At 38.5% G+C, this 17419-nt stretch overlaps 1 long non-coding RNA gene across 1 annotated transcript; it reads left to right on the top strand.

Annotated features, from left to right (window-relative positions):
• The first annotated feature begins 398 nt into the window (after window positions 1-398).
• LOC118761498 lies at window positions 399-14186 on the top strand. The gene is made up of 3 exons (XR_004997428.1): window positions 399-603; window positions 2113-2114; window positions 14174-14186. It is a non-coding gene; the product is annotated as an uncharacterized LOC118761498 (long non-coding RNA).
• Window positions 14187-17419: the final 3233 nt, after the last annotated feature.

Genomic DNA, 17419 nt, shown 5'->3' with positions numbered 1-17419 from the left:
TCATTCATGATGTGAAAGTGACACCGACATTAGTCTCGGATCTCAACATAATAGAGCTGTCTATGTTTGGGCCGAAAGTAACCAGAGACATACAGCCTAAAGGAAGCACCCGAAATCTCTCCAAAGCAGATTGGAAATCGATCCAAGAAGAGATCCTCAGAGAGGACTGGCCGAAATGTCTCTCCACACCAGACATTGACATGAAACTAGAATGTTTCATGTCTTCTGTGCAAGCCGTATGCCAGAAATATGTCCCAGCGCACAAAGCCAAAACAAATAGGAGCAAGATTCCAAGGGAGCGGAAGATTCTCATGAGACGACGGACGAAGGTTGCAAATCGACTCAACCAACATTCCAAAGTAGCGAAACGTCCCGCCTAAAAACAACACTGATGGAGATCGAAAAAAGGCTGCAACAATCCTATGTGAGGGAGAAAGTAGACAAAGAAGCCTGAATTATAAAAAACATTAAGTCAAACCCAAAGGCCTTCTTTCATTACACGAAAGAAACAGCCTCAGTACACTACAAGATTGGACCCCTCATTCAAAAGGATGGCTCCCTCACAGACAGTCCAACTAAGATCAGTGAGATACTGAATGACCAGTCTTTACCACCCCGTTGAACGAACCAGTGGACTTCTTTGCCGCCTCACCTATAACCAGCGAGGCAGTTACAATGGAATACATTGACATTAGCAAAGAAGATATACTACTAGCCATAGATGAAGTGGACACAAACTCAACTGATGGTCCTGATGGTTTCCTAGCAATCCTCCTCAAATCGTGTAAGCATGCTCTGGCAAAACCCCTCCAGATTCTCTTCCAGAGCTTTCTTACAAATGGGAAACTGCCAAGCAAGCTGAAGGAGGGTATAATATACCCAATACATAAAGGGGGAAGTAGAGCAGATGCTAAAAACTATAAGCCTATATCTCTGGCTTCACACAACAGCAAAGTCAGGAACGGATAGTCAGAGGGAAACAATCGCCTTCCTTGAAGAAAAATAACTTGTGAGTGATACCCAGCATGGTTTTCGACCCGGTAGGAGCTGCCTGACCCAACTTTACAACATTATGACTGGGTGTTGAGGCAGTTACTCAACAAATCAAATGTGGACGTAATATACCTTGATTTGCAAAAGCTTTTGACAAGTGGAAAACTTGGAGAGTGAGTGGTTACATGACTTCCTGAAAGATAGGAGTCAGGCAGTAGTGGCTAATGGAACCACCTCTATGAACACACAAATAGTGAGCGGTGTTCCACAGGGCACTGTCTTGGGGCCACTCCTTTTTATAGTGCTCTTTCAGATATGCCCTCAAATGCCCGAATAGCCACCTTTGCAAGCAATGCAGATGATTCGAAAGTCTCGCAGAAAATACAGAACCCCAGCGATGTTACACACCTGCAGCAGGAGTTGGACTCAATTTACAGATGGGCTGAGGATAATAATATGCAGTTTAATGCTGAAAAATTCCAAGCCCTGCGCTACCAGCATCCAAAACTGAATATGAAACTTACAGGGTACACTGGTCCACAGGGAATTTCAATCCCAGAGCCTAAGTCAGTGAGGGACCTGGGTATCGACATGAGTGATAATAACTCTTTCCAAGTGCACATTACCAGGATGACGACAAAATGCAGACGACTGGCTGGCTGGATCCTAAGAACATTCAGAACCAGAGATAAGGAAACATGATGGTCCTCTGGCGGACATTCGTCCTCAGCCGCCTGGATTACTGCTCACAGATATGGTCACCCACCAGTGTGAAATTAACAGCGGACCTTGAAGCAATCCAGAGAAGATTCCCAAAGAAGATCGTCTCTTTGTAACAGCTCAGCTACTGGGAAAGGTTGAAACAGTTAAGACTCTACTCGCTGGAGAGAAGACGGGAGAGGTATGCAGTAATATATATCTGGAAGATCTTGGAAGGAATTGTGACAAATTTTGGCATTGAAAGCTACACCAATGCCAGAACGGGACGACACTGTATAGTGCTAAAGATCCCAGCAATGCCATCACGCTTCAGGACCAGTTACTGCAACAACCTGGGTTTCAAGGGCCCACAGCTTTTTAATATTCTCTCAAAGAGTCTGAGGAACTTGCACAAAGTAGATGTAGGGTTTTTTAAAAAATCAAAGCTGGACCTCTTCCTGTCGAGAGTCCCAGATGAACCTACCTTACGGCAAGAGGTGCAAATGAGGGTAGCTATATCAAACTCCATGCTTCATCAAGTGCCACATATTAGACGAGGCTCTTAGTAATAACAGTGTAGCAAAACGGCGGTGCACCAGCATGGCCACAGCTCTGAGCTGAAACTAGAGAAAAAAAATATATATACTGAAAAGTGAAAATAATAACATCTTCAGAATAGGGGAAGAACTTCTGGATAGATACTTGAGCCTACGACTGTTGAATGTGACTCAAGGTTAGCTGGATGAATTTACTTAAACAAAATTTGGGGCAGAAACACTCATTATATCTGAAGAAAGTTATGTATGGGTACGTGTTCGGAAAACCAGAGGTTACTAAGAATATCGAGTAGAAAATTAGCCTCTTCAGGATATCTGACAGATACATCACATCCCACGTGGAAGAATATGCTTTCGCTATTCAGAAAAAGGAAATGTAATCAAAAAGGTCTATTTTCGTGGAAGACATCACACATGATCAGAGGTTATCCAGAAATGTCATCGAGGTACTACCTCACTATACGACACAACGTTGTCGCTAAAACAATATGGAATACCATCCGAAAAAAACAACTTCTGGAATAAATACAGAGAATTCCATTGTTTTGAATACATACATAAACATCAACACAACGAAAATTGGTGTAATTTTCTAATCAAAACTTCTATCAAGATCGAACATTACAGGTCAGATATTGTATCGGATACTAACGTAAAAGTATATACCGTCATAGAGATCAGTTGCCCTGCTGATGTGAATATCTCTTTGAAAATCAAAGAGAAACAGGATAACTATAGACAATTGTTTCGAGACCTCCAGCTCGTATATCTAAATTATAAATTCACATTTATACCAATAATAATTAGTGCACTTGGGTTTGTGAGTAAATTTCTATGTGACAATCTGGAAAAGCTATGGTTTACAGAAAATTAAATCAATCAACTAATTCTCACATACAAGGGTCGTTTGAAAGGTTCATTGACAGAGAATGTGTCCAAATGAGGGTTATTTTTCAACATAGTTCCCTTTTGCGGTACACATTTTCCTTCCGTCAGTGTTGCAACGCTTAGATTGGTGAAGAAATTTTTATCCTCTTGGTAAAAAAGGTAAAAAAAAAGTCAACAGCAGATATGACGTCATCATCACTTATGACGTCATCGTCACACATATATAGATCCATAAATACATACAATGCATACATACACACACATACATATGTATATATATATATACATACATGCAAACATACATACATGAATACATAATATATACATATATATACATAAACACATACATACACATACATACATACATATATATACATACATAAATACATACATACAAATATACATACACACACAAATATATTCACACATAAATACATACAATGCATACATACACACACATACATATGTATATATATATATATACATATATATACATACATGTAAACATACATACATGGATAATAATACATACATAGATACATACATACATACATACATACATACATACATACACATACATACATACATACATACATACATACATATATAAACATATATATACATACATACATACATACATACATACATACATACGTACGTACACACATACTTACATACATACATGACTTCCTACTTAATGTTGTCTAAATTCCATAGCCTAACTTGTGTTTCTGGGTTGAGGCGGCTCTTCCTCGATTGGTGAGAATTTTAAAAGTAAAACCAAATGAACAAAGAAACAGGTCAACTCAGTTATTGTGATCACACCTATTCCAATATTACTCATAACGAAATGTGTCACTTGCAACTAAGTAACATGTACATTTGCACACATGCATATATTGTATATGCATGCATACATAGTTAGAACGCTTATGCATATAATATATATATATATATATATATGTATATATATATATATATATATATATAGATATATAATAGATATAGAGAGAGAGAGAGAGAGAGAGATATGTATGTGCGTGTGGTGTGTGAGTGTATGTGTGTACACTGAACAGATATCCATACGCGAAAACATGTGTATATGCATATATATATATATGTGTGTGTGTGGTGTATGTATTATTTTTACATATAGACAACCACATATACGAGTGGACGCGTATATATACACACACACGTAGACACACACAGACACACACACACACACAGACAAGCACAGACACACAGACAGACAGACAGACACACACACACACAACACACAATGAATGCATGTTAGTACAGAAACTCGAGAAAATGTCTTTATTACAAAATCTCCTTAATACTAAAGTAGTGTCAAAGAATTCATGGCAATTAACACTTCATATCAGTGACTCTCAACCATTTCTAATGACTTTTACGCCTTTGATTCCTAATTTATTTGGGTGGACCCCACACACATTTGATCTTAAAAATAAAAATATTGTTATATTTCTATAATTAAATATTAATGTATTAGAGTAATTGTTGACGTATCCTGTGTATTGTTGATGTACAACCAATTTATCGCATATAAAGATTACTGGTCTGAAGCACAGTTCTTTCATGGCCCCTGAAAAATTGTCATAGACCCCCAATTTACTATATTGCATCCGTGCCCCCCCCACCCCCGCTCCACCAAAATCTTATATGAATCTTCGGGGTCCATATGGACCCGGTTACGAGAACCTTTGCTTTATACAAACCTGACTTAACAGCTTGCTTTCGGGTTTTCTGTCGGTAGAACGTGTTAAATACTAGTAGTTTGATTTTCCACTCACATATGCATACACACACACACACGCGCACACACACACACGCACACACACACACACACACACACACACACACACACACACACACACACACACACACATATTTGTGTATATCTATATATAAAAAAGGCGGCGAGCTGGCAGAAACGTTAGCACGCCGGCGGAAATGCTTTGCGGTATTTCGTCCTGCCGTACGTTTGAGTTCAAATTCCGCCGAGGTCGACTTTGCCTTTCATCCTTTCGGGGTCGATAAATTAAGTACCAGTAACGCACTGGGGTCGATGTAATCGACTTAATCCCTTTGTCTGTCCTTGTTTGTCCCCATGTGTTTAGCCCCTTGTGGGTAATAAAGGAACATATATATATATAAAAAGTCAATTTCTGTCTGTTCGTGGCTCTGTGCTTTTGTTACTTTAACCCCTCCGAGACTATCCAACCAATATTATGAAACTTGAATCGTATGGAGTGCTTATGCCTCTGCAGTCACTTACGCACTTGGAATTTAAAAAGCATCGATAATTTTTAATCAGCATTCATTCCTCAAAAGTCAATAGGATATTTCAATGCAAATTCTCATATGAATGTCATTTTCTGCCATAACTTTTAAAGTTTTCAACTGATTTTCTTGATGTTTTACACACAGATGGAATATGCGCTAAGGATGTGTTGAGACAAATAAATTTTTACCTAGGTCACTCAAGCAAAACGGATTTTTGATTAACTGATTAACGAAATTTGGCCTAAATTGTTGTGGGGTCAAAATGTTCATCAATTTTTTTAGCATTCTCAGGTTGCTGTAACGTGTATTTTCTTAACATCGGCACCTAAAATTATCGAGTCTAAACGTCGCAACGTTTGTGTGCTAAAACATGTAACATATATTTTCTTAACACCTACACTTAAAATTGTCGGTTCTAACCGTTGCAGTCGATATTTGATTCTCACGATCAGTAGAATTATACTCATGAAACACAGTCGTCAAATTGAGTGCCTTTCCTCTAAATAATTTTTTGTTTATTTTTCAAACTTTAATGTTCTTTTTTTGTTTTTTCAATTCCTTTCTTGATGTTTCCATCGATCATATATTTGCAGCTATCCACTCATCTGACCAAACGATTGTCATTTTTCGATTCCATACGTATTTATTTGTATTATTGTTTCGTGAATGAATTTGCTTCTATTATTTGTCCTATGTCTTGATATCATTTTTCGTCTGAGAGTAATTAGGTCGTAATTAGAGAGTAATCCGTTGGTCGTATCAGTAGGAACACTCATCGTCGTAACCGACGGAGTGCCAGGTATATGATGAATGTGTGTGTGTGTGTTAAACTTATTCGCAGCCTTTGCGTCAATTTTGCGAAAATCAATGGTACTAGGAATATCCTGGCTCCCGGATATTACCGGTACCTCAGCTAGTATGTATTTATGTATGTATGTAGTGTATGTATGTATGTTTGTATGTAATGTATGGATGTATTATGTATGTATGTATGTATATATATATATATATATATATAATATATATATATATATAATATATATATATATATATATATATATATATCTTTTATCTTTTGTTTCATTCATTGGACTGCAGCGATGATGGGGTACCGCATTGAAGGGTTTAGTCGAACAAATCGGTCATAATACATATTTTCTGGCAAACTGCTAAGTTACAGGGACATAAACAAACCAACCTGGTTACAAAACTGGTGGTAAGGACATACATACACACACACACACACACTCACACACACATGACAAGCTCCTTTCAGTTTCTGTCTATCAAATCCATTTTATGCCTTTAGTCCACCCGAGTTATAGTAAAAGACACTTGCCCAAGGTGCTATGCCTGCGCATGTGTGTGTGTGTGTTTGTATGTATGTTTGTATGTATGTGTGTGTGCATGTACGTATGCGCCAGTCCATTCAACTGGTAAAAACGAGTAGTAAATGTATTTCAAAGGGCCAGCCTTGTCGCATTATGCCTCCCGCTGAATCTCCCTCAGAACTACGTTAAGGGTACATGAGTCTGTGGAGTGTCCAGCCACTTGCACATTAATTTCACGAAAAGTTGTTCCGTTAGTCGGATCAGTAGGAACACTCATCGTCGTAACCGACGGAGTGCCAGGTATATGATGAATGTGTGTGTGTGTGTGTTAAACTTATTCGCAGCCTTTGCGTCAATTTTGCGAAAATCAAGTGAAATGGTTCTAATCTTTCTTTTTCCATCATAATGATTCGAATGTCAAAAAACTACTTTCGTTACACATGAAACTATTTTAAGATAAGATAGAACCGCCACTCTATGCACGAGGCCCGAAATTTTGGGGGAGGGGGTCAGTCAATTAGATCGACCCCAGTATGCAGCTGGTACTTAATTTATCGACCCCCGAAAGGATAAAAGGCAAAGTCGACCTCGGCGGAATTTGAACTCCGAACGTAGCTACGGACAAAATACAACTAAGCATTTTGCCCGGCGTGCTAACGTTTCTGCTAGACCACTGCCTTTTTCAGGGTTGAATATATATATTAATATTTGCCTTTCAACCTTTCGGGGTCGATTAAATAAGTACCAGTTACGCACTGGGGTCGATATAATCGATTTAATCCGTTTGTCTGTCCTTGTTTGTCCCCTCTGTGTTTAGCCCCTTGATTACGATATGACAAGAGTAGAAAATGATCACAATGAATGGATATTCCGTTTTTTATCTTCTAGAGACTAAAGTCAAATTACCTTCAAACCACACCCTACTGTCTTCAAAAGGAAGACCATATTGAATGTAATGTACGCTTAGATACATTATATTTGATTAGGAACTAGGACGGCTATAACCGCCTTGAACATACATTGAACATACATTTTCGGCCTACATACATTGAACATACTTTATATTCGGTCCATAATATGTTACGTATTAACAAAAATCTCACTTGTAAGACATAAGCAGGAATGTAAAATATGTGTCACTGTAGCCTCACCACTATCTCCCCTCCGAACTCTCTTTCTGACACACACATATTACTATATTACTAGCGCAATAGATAAAAGTTAATTATTAAATTCGATAAGAGGTTGTGTTAACCTCATGAAGGGATGATTTCATCTAAGGAATAAAAAAAAACTTGTGGATTTAGCGATAAGCTATATATATATATATATATATATATATATATATATATATATACGAGCAAAATGCCCCCGTCCAATCGACGGTGCTAATTTGTCAAACATTTAAACCATATTTTCTCAAACCAACTTGTCCGACCGTCCCATAGGCCTCCCCTTTGAGAAACACCGATTTAACCTAAATTTGAGACATCAGCAAAAGAAGAAATAAAGATAAACTTTTTTTCTATTCCAAGAAAAACGATTTTACAAATGCACGTTCCCACGACTTTATCGATCGCATTCTCACCTGGAATCGATTTTTGTAATTTTTTCAAGACTTATACACGCCCTGATATCGTCGGTATCTACATATCAAATTTGAGTGCAATCGGATGGAGGATGCCGAGATCCCACACACACAAACAGACAGAACGGATTTTATATAAGAGATATGTTTATCGCTAAATCCATAAGTTAGTTTTTTTTTTATTCTCTGTTTATTTTCCGTTATTCCTTTCTGTTGAAGAGCGTAGGCTCGAAACCTAAAAGACTTTCTCACTTTCCCGAGCGTCAAACTAATACACCTGTTTGTTGTTCATACACCTGTTTTGGTCTTTTGTTTTTCTGTAAATTCCAAGTATATGTGTGTGTATGTGTGTAAATTTGTGTATGTGTGTGTGTAAATATGTGTGTGTGTGTGTGTGTGTGTGTGTGTGAGAGCGTGTATATATGCATATGTATATATCTATGCATATATATATTTATACATACATACAAATATATACACACACATTTATGAATTTAACTATATATCTATCAACGTGTGTGTGTGTGTGTGTGTATAAAGGTACATGACCTACTGATTAGAGTGTTGCACTGAAGATCGCAAGGTCGTGGTTTCGATTCCCAGACCGGCGATCCATTGTGTTCCTGAGGCAGACGTTTCATTTCACGTTGCTCCGGTACACTCAGCCTAAATGGATAACACTGCAACGAACTGGCATTGCGTTCAAGAGTAATGCTGGTCTGCTCACCTTGCTAGCGAGCCGGCATCATACGAAAACTAAGGACAATGTGAGGAAGCGCATTGTGACCAGTGGTGTATAACAACACTCGATGGCCAAATCCATACAGTAATACAACTCCTTTTGAGTTAATGGAGTCGGTGATGGTGTTGACGCTGATGGTGCAGGTGTTGGTGATGATGTTGTTGTTGGTGTGTTTTGTTGGGGCTGTTGTTGATGGTGGTATTGTTGTTGCTGGTGTTACAGTTGGTTGCGTTGGTGGCGGTGGTTTAATTGATTATGTTGTTAATGGCGGCGCAAGCGATGTATTGGTGATAGGACATGGGACAGTATTGGCGGTGATTACGCAGGTGTGGAAAAGTCCTCTCGATTTGGGGCTTTATTAGCCCCCAACTGGCTCGGTATGAAATTCAATATTGGCGAAGCTTTCGAGAATTTCACTGGATTTGGAAATCCCTGTGGCGCCTATCCCCTTCCCAAGATGCTGTTAGTTCTCAATGAACTAATTCGTATTTGACATTATTCTATCTTTTAAACCTTGATGGTCGTGCGCGCGCACACGCACACACACACACACACACACACACACACACACACACACACCACACACACACACACATACCTTCTTCATACTGGTTTAATAGTTGATCACTCGACCATGAACAGGTAGTACATGATTACAAGGTTATCAGTGCCATCAGCCTATGATGGAATTTTTCCTAATCTGATATAAAGCAACAAACGACCAAATATTCCCTTTTATTTATCTAACTCTGTTTCTCTGTTTGTGAAAGCGCGCGGTCTAGTGGTTAAGATGTTGGAGTCGCGATCATAATGTTGTAGGTTCAATTCTTGGTCCGGGCGGTGCAGTGTATCATTAGGGAAAGCGCTTCATTTTACGCTCTCTCAGGTTACTCAGCTGGTAATATATATAAATATATACCAGCCGAGAGCAAATGAAACCCTCTCTCCATGCGGCAGTCACGATCTGGATGTCCCGCTGTGTCAAAGAGTAAGTAGAACTAGAAGATATCTTTATCTATTCGAGACTACGCAGGCACCTAAAACAATTAACGAAAACATGGTAAATGTTATCAGGTTATGTTCGATTCCGGGTGACGGCTGTGGGTTTGTTTTTGATTTTTTATCTTTGCATCCTAATCCTTTTCAGGCAAATGATACCGTCGTTTCCCCAGATCAGTTCTACTTAAGCAAACTTATAATCAAGAACATTCCAACCGTGAACGTACCTATTTTATTTATTTTTTGCAAGCCATAATATACAACAGACAACGTTATCTAACGCATCCTTCTCGTTTTTAAAAAAAGATGTTAGGGTTGTTATTTCTATTATTTAATCATGATCAAGGCCGTAGACCCAATTACAGAATTAACTGGAGGTAGTTGAGTGTTTCAGTACCGGAATGATGTTCTGTGGATCTTGCCGTTCACGACCGAGTGATTTGAATTCAGGACTGCAAGCTGAAAAAAAAAAAAAAAAATTTAAAATGGACAAAGTGGAAGTCGAGACAATACAGTACTCCCTCCGTCTACAATGGTAACCTGTATCTGATTGTTCATATGGCTCTAACTTCATATGGTTCTGATATGTCAGTGATAGTTAAAGTGTCACTGACATGGCAACCAGCAACGTTATTACAATCACGTGACTTAAATGTTAATTTAAGTCAGCACCATTGTCACCATCAGATCAACAACGACGATTAAAAGCAACAACAAGAATAAACAAACAAAGAAATAAGAGAGTGAAAAAAATCCCAGCAGCAATATTTACCTGCCTACCAATCAACCAACCAGCCAACCAACAAACCGATTAACGAACAGGCCGAACAAACAAACTATTACAAAGAAAAATAACACGAAACGTCCCACTTTTGTGTGGACAAGTCCATGAATTTTCGTCGTGGAGTGGGGATGTAGGTGGAGTACAGAAGGTGAATAAGTCAGAGATTAGGTCAAAGGTGAGAGTGTATTGACGTATCTAAAGAGCACGTAAAATTTTAATTAAAGCAACTGTGTTAAATAAGTTAAACACGAAAGAGTGTCAGGTGAGTTGACCTGAATTGACGGACAGGCATATTCTGTTATGAATTACCAAGGCGATGACGGCGGCAGCGGCGGCGGCAGCACTAAGGCAGATTAAATACATCATCTGATGATAGCACGTTCTTCTGGTATAATCGACAACGGCAATGATTGTGTTGTCGTTGTTGCTACTGTTGTTAGTGGTGGTGGTAGTGGTGGTGTTATGAGCTGATGTTAAGATACCCCCCTGATATACAGCAGCCCTTAACTATGCCGTCTTTACATATACCTATTTCTTTATTGCCCACAAGGGGCTAAACATAGAGGGGACAAACAAGGACAGACATAGGTATTAAGTCAATTACATCGACCCCAGTGCGTAACTGGTACTTAATTTATCGACCCCGAAAGGATGAAAGGCAAAGTCGACCTCGGCGGAATTTGAAATCAGAACGTTGCGACAGACGAAATACCTCTAAGCATTTCGCATGGTGCGCTAACGTTTCTGCCAGCTCGCCGCCTTCTATTTATTGACCCCCATATACCAGTGATGCTATAGCAGTGATTATGGTGATGGCGGTAGTGGTAGTGTTGCTGTTGTTGCTGCTGCTGCTGTTGTCGTTGTTGCTTTGAAACTACTCTGATTTAGGCTCGAAGGCGTTCCAGCCTTGACTATCCCATCTAGAACAACGAAGTTCGATGTTCCTTTCATATTTATTTAATTACTTATTGGCGCAACTTCGGTATTGGTACCGGAAGTACCGGATACATTTCAAGAAAGTGTTTTTTCTTTTTATATATATCGGGGGTTAGGGTTAGGAGTGAGAGAAAAGGGTTTCTGTTATCTTCAGAAATGTAAACAAAGCCACTTCCGGTAATTACGGTACCTATACCGAAGGATCGCCTACTTATTTATTATTTTTTTTTATTCTTTTACTTGTTTCAGCCGTTTGATGCGGTCATGTTGGAGCACCACATTGAAGAGTTTTAGGATCTTTGTGGGTTTTCGTCACTGTTTACAATTATCGCCACAGTGATGTATAAAATACTCGCTTCTGATTGGCTAAAATAACCAAATTTTGCAAATTTTAATGGTTAATAACTTTTTAATTATGGATTTATAGGGAAAATAAATTTCGTCTTCATTATTAGGATACAAAACTTAATCCATATACCAACTTTGAAAACAATTGGAGCAAAATTGTAGACAGTGATGAGAACCACAAAGATCCAAATTTTATTCGGATAAATCAACCACTGGACTTATTTTTTAAAGCCTAATACTGATTCTATCGGGCTCTTTTGCAGGACCGCTAAGTTACGGGAACGTAAACACACCAACGCCGGTTATCAAACGGTGATAGGGGACAAACACAGACACAAAGGCACATTCACACACAGACACACACACACATTCAGTTTCCGTCTACCAAATCCACTATTAAGGCTTTGGTTAGTCCGAGGCACTTGTTCAAGCTGCCACGTAGTGGGTTTGAATCCAGAACCATGTTGTTGGGGAGCAAGCTTCTTACCACGCAGCCACACTCATGCTTATTTATTTATTTATTTATTTATTTATTTATTTATTTATTTATTTATTCATTCATTTATTACCAAGTTGATAGGGTTTGATGATATGAGAGAGATTTGGTTGCTAAATCTCGTAGGTCGAGCGTCCACGCAAAGAATTTTGCTGCTGTTATTGTTGTAGTTGTTGTTGGTGTTGTTGCTGTTGATGTTGTTGGTGTTTGTTGTGATGTTGGTAACATGTACTGCAGTAATAATGGCGTTTGTGGTGGCGATGCTGGTGGTGGGGTGTGATATTGTTGTTGCTTGTTTCGTTGATGTTGGTGGCGTTACACGAGTTGCGTACCTCGAGGTTATTCCTATAATGTGAAACTAATCAGTCAAACGACAAGAGGCCACCCACAGATGCACCGCCTCAAGTTATATCATATCTATGTCTAGCTGGTGACAATACCGCCCATTCTTTCCAGTAAGCAATGCCGCATGTAATAGGATGCAGCCAAACAGTTCAAACGCATTGTAGTTTCTTCTACACTTTCTGCTTCTGCATTTAGTAGAATCTGGTAGTGGTAACAGCTGTAACCAGTAGGGTGGAATAGACCAGGACGAGACACTTAAGTTGTTGTTGTTAGTTGACATCCTATCATAAATTTTGGAGTCAGTGAGGATCGAGATGTTGAATGTTGTGTTTCTTATGTTGGTGTGTTCTTTGTGGGCCTGCACATTCAAGGCCAGGCACAATGAGAGATAGCGTTTGTATGATTTTGCAGTAGTAGAGCTCTGAGAATTTCTATAAGTGTCTAGGAGTTTGGGTTGGCTTTCATGTAATAATAAGAATTTGCGGGGTGAAGTTTGCTGCAATAACAAACTGTTATCGTGGTGGTTCACATTTATTATTTCTGTTTTTCTGTATTGGTAGGCTCTAGGCATTGTCTGTACAAAACCTGCCATGATGTGTAAATGTAGTTTTGTGTTCTTTGTGTTCTTTGGTTTGTTGTAGAGAGGTTGAAGGCCTGAGTATAGTCCATGATTACCCTAAAGTATCGATTTACAATTCATTGACATTGACTCTTTCTGTCGGCCAAATGTGATTGCTGTGATTTCTCTAATTTTGATTTGGTTATTTTGTTTTTAAGTATGGTTTTTCTTCTGTATGTGTGTGTTTGTGTGTTTGTGTGTGTGTGTGTGTGTGTGTGTGTGTGTGTGTGTGTGTGTGTGTGTGTGTGGTGTGTGTGTGTGTGTGTGTGCGTGTGTGCGTGCGAGTGGTGTATTTATGCTGTTGATGTATATGTTGTGGTATGAATCATAGCTGATTGTTGAGCATCATAGCTGATTGCGGTTTTATATTCTCTGATGCTGCTGGTAAAAAGCGCGGGACTACTCGCTACTTAAAGTCTCTTATGATTGAGCTAAATTTCGAGGTGATTTAAGTGGGGCTCAGAGTGGTTGTGGAGCAATGTCTGAAGAATCGTGAGAAAAGTGTGAGTATGATATATTTTTTTGGATCTTTTTGGAGTCGAAAGTGTCAGTAAATAGTGGGGCCGATAGTATCTACTAATCCGCTTCTCTCAAAATTACTGGTCTTGTTCCTAAATTGGAAACCATTTGCATGTAAGGATATCTGCATATTTCACAGGAGCTGAGTAGATATAGGTCAGAAGCTCACATTGACATAGGCTGAAAAATAGGGGTAAAGTAGATGATTGACGTATCCCATTTGGTAAATTAGAAATTCTGGAAGTTTTGTTCTTATAAACAACAGAGGTTAAATGGCCTGATAGTTTACTATCCAATATTTTGCGTTGTTTCTTAAGATGGTGTGAGTAGATAGTAAAGAATGGAGTCAGAAGCTTTGCTGTTACACGTGAGAAGTGCTTTGTTGTGTGGTGGTGGTGGTTCAGTGTCGTGGTTTGCATGTGAATTGGAATTTCAAGAGTAGGATATATGAATTAGTGATGTCAAGGGTTGGCCCGTGTAGATGTGTGACAGTATGCACAGAAGGATGGTGGGTATCTATAATGCTATTTCACTTGGGTTTTTGTTGGATTTGAAATACTTGTTAAAATTTTATCCAGGTTCTTGGAGTTTGACATTGTTGGTGTGACTAGTTACAGATGTTAGTGTGTGCAGGGATTCCTTCAAATCTTACTGAAGGGTCTTTTAGTTTATAGATTTCCCTATTGCATACTTTTCTTTGTATATTTTCTCTTCAGTTTTTAAAAAATTATTTGAAGTCTTTCTATAAGGAAGGAACTGGTTTCTAACAAAGATACAAACTACTTCGTTGGAATATAGATAAGAAAAGTAAGTCTCATTTTAAACTTGAGAAAAGTCTTGAATATTTTACTGTTTCACTTATAGATTTATTTGTTACTTACGAATTAGCTGGTTGATCTCTTTTTCTGAAAACCATAGCTTATTTCACAAAACCGAGTACATCAATTATTATTGGCATAAATGTGAATTTATGATCTGAACATAGAAGCTGTATCCTCTTTCTCTTTGATTTTCAAAGAGCTGTTCACATCAGCAGAGCAGCTGGCAGCGAATATGGTACATAATTTTTCTTGTCTGTTCCAAACAATAATATCCGGATGTTATGTTTACACTCGAAAGAAGTTTTGATGAGAATATTCTATCAGTATATCTTGTGCTGATGTTTATGTGTATATTCAAAAGAATGGTATTCTCTATATTTATTCTTTCTTTTTGGGCAGCATTATATATTTTTTAACGACTATGTCGTGTGTCATAGCGGTGACATTCTTGGACAGCTGCTGATAACATGTATGTCTTTCAAAGAAATATCACATAACCTACATTTTTGGTTGCATCTTGGAGCTGCAAGTGCTTCACTGTCTTTTTTGTTTATTAAGTATTCAATAGCAATCTCATGTTCTTCGATTGTAAATGTATAGCCTTCGAAGTATGATGTAATGTAGCTGTCATGAGTCCAAGAGAGGCTGCACTTTATGTCGATATTACTGTATTCTTCAAGTCTTCTGGAAACATAACTATGCACAGTCATTTTTGGTCTGCTGGGTGTTTCACGGCGAGGTTTTCTTTGAGGTATGTTAGTTTGGTTGTTTTGGGGGTTGTATGGGAGGTCATCAAGGAGAGAGTGCTTCATGTGGAGAACACTGCTGACATGTTGGATGCTGCTCCCACTTTTCAGCATTAGGTTTATGCATTTATTTTTTGCCACTGCTGTTTAGCAGGTATAGTCTGAGAGAGACTACACGACATTCAAAGGCTGTCTGCACCGATCTCAAGCCTCTGTCTTTTCTTACGTAGAGCCCGTGGATAACACTGTTTCTGTGGAACTTTCCAGTTGATGTCAGGATCTTACAGGTTTTCATGTGTATAGAGTGGATTTCCTTTACAGACCAGTCAAGTATCTCAGATGTTGGAATCAGCACTGATGCTTCAAATGCATTGTGGGATATTGTTTTGTTGTAAAAGGAGAGTTCCGAATGCTCTGTTTTTCGGGGTCACTTTATTTTTATTGACAGCATCTTCGCATGATAAGTTTTCATCAATTCCTAGGTATTCATAACATTCCTTGTGTGCAACAGAGGAGATAGAGAGACTGTTGATGCTCAGGTTTTAGGTCTGGATGACTGATTTTCCACGTTCAACAATCAAATATGAACATTTTTTTTCTTCAAATCCCATACTTATGTCAGCTGAAAATGTTATAAATTCCTGCTGCTTTGTTTTTTTTTTGTTTTATTTTTTGGCATTGTTAACATTTTTAGAATAAATCTTGAGGTCATCTACAAAGAGTTACATTAATATCTCTAGCAGTTGCAGACCCTAGCTTGTAGCCATTTGATAGCAGACACGTGTACACATGCAGACACGTGTACACACATACGTATATAGATACATATACATACATACATAAAATATATGGTATGATTTGAGGGATATCTGCCTACTATGTAAAGCAGGGCGAGTGATCTCGTGTAGGCTTCATCTTATTGTCTTTGATGATCGTAAGGTTAATATTCTTGTTATGATTGTCCTTGTCATCATTGACACCTCCATCTTAGTCGTCTAACCCCAATTGAATCGTGATTGATTTAATAGACTAACGATCAAAGATCAAAACCATTCGAGTCGTGATCATCCTGTCTTTCAAGTTGCAATATATCTAGTCTTCTCCCGGGTGAAAGGACAGTTCCAAAATATCAGAAATCATCTTTTGCCCAAGGCATTTTTACTTAGATTTAGAACTTCACTGTATAATTTTTGCCAACACAGACCATAATCAGTTGCTAAGGAATCTCTTTCTTTCTTTCTTTTTCCTCCTCCCCTCTCTGTCTCTCTGTCTGCCCCCTCTCTCTCTCACTCACTCACTCACTCACTCACTCACTCACTCACTCACTCTCTCTCTCTCTCTTCTCTCTCTCTCTCTCTCTCTCTCTCTCACTACCTCCTTTTCTTGACCTATTGTCTTCGCTTTTGATGCAATAACATTTCATAGAATAAACTTACAGCTTTAAACCTAAAACACCGCATGTGTTAATTAATTAAATTTAACCAACCAAATACACTGGATATTCATAAACAACTGCCGTTTGAAATAATCTTGCCAGGGACAGGAAAAAAAAAAAAAGAAGAAAGAAAATAGAGAGCGAAGGATCAGCTGGACCAGATTCAGCCTTTATTGAGATTTCATTAGCAACTGACTACCCATTTCCAACTGTGAACAGTGATTCAGTATCAAGATGGGGGTAAAGAGCTTGGCTCAATATTT

The sequence above is a fragment of the Octopus sinensis genome, unplaced genomic scaffold, assembly GCF_006345805.1.
Source record: "Octopus sinensis unplaced genomic scaffold, ASM634580v1 Contig14236, whole genome shotgun sequence".
NCBI classification, from domain to species: domain Eukaryota; kingdom Metazoa; phylum Mollusca; class Cephalopoda; order Octopoda; family Octopodidae; genus Octopus; species Octopus sinensis.
The sequence above is the reverse complement of the archived record's forward strand: the minus strand, read 5'-3'. Positions and strand labels throughout refer to the sequence as shown.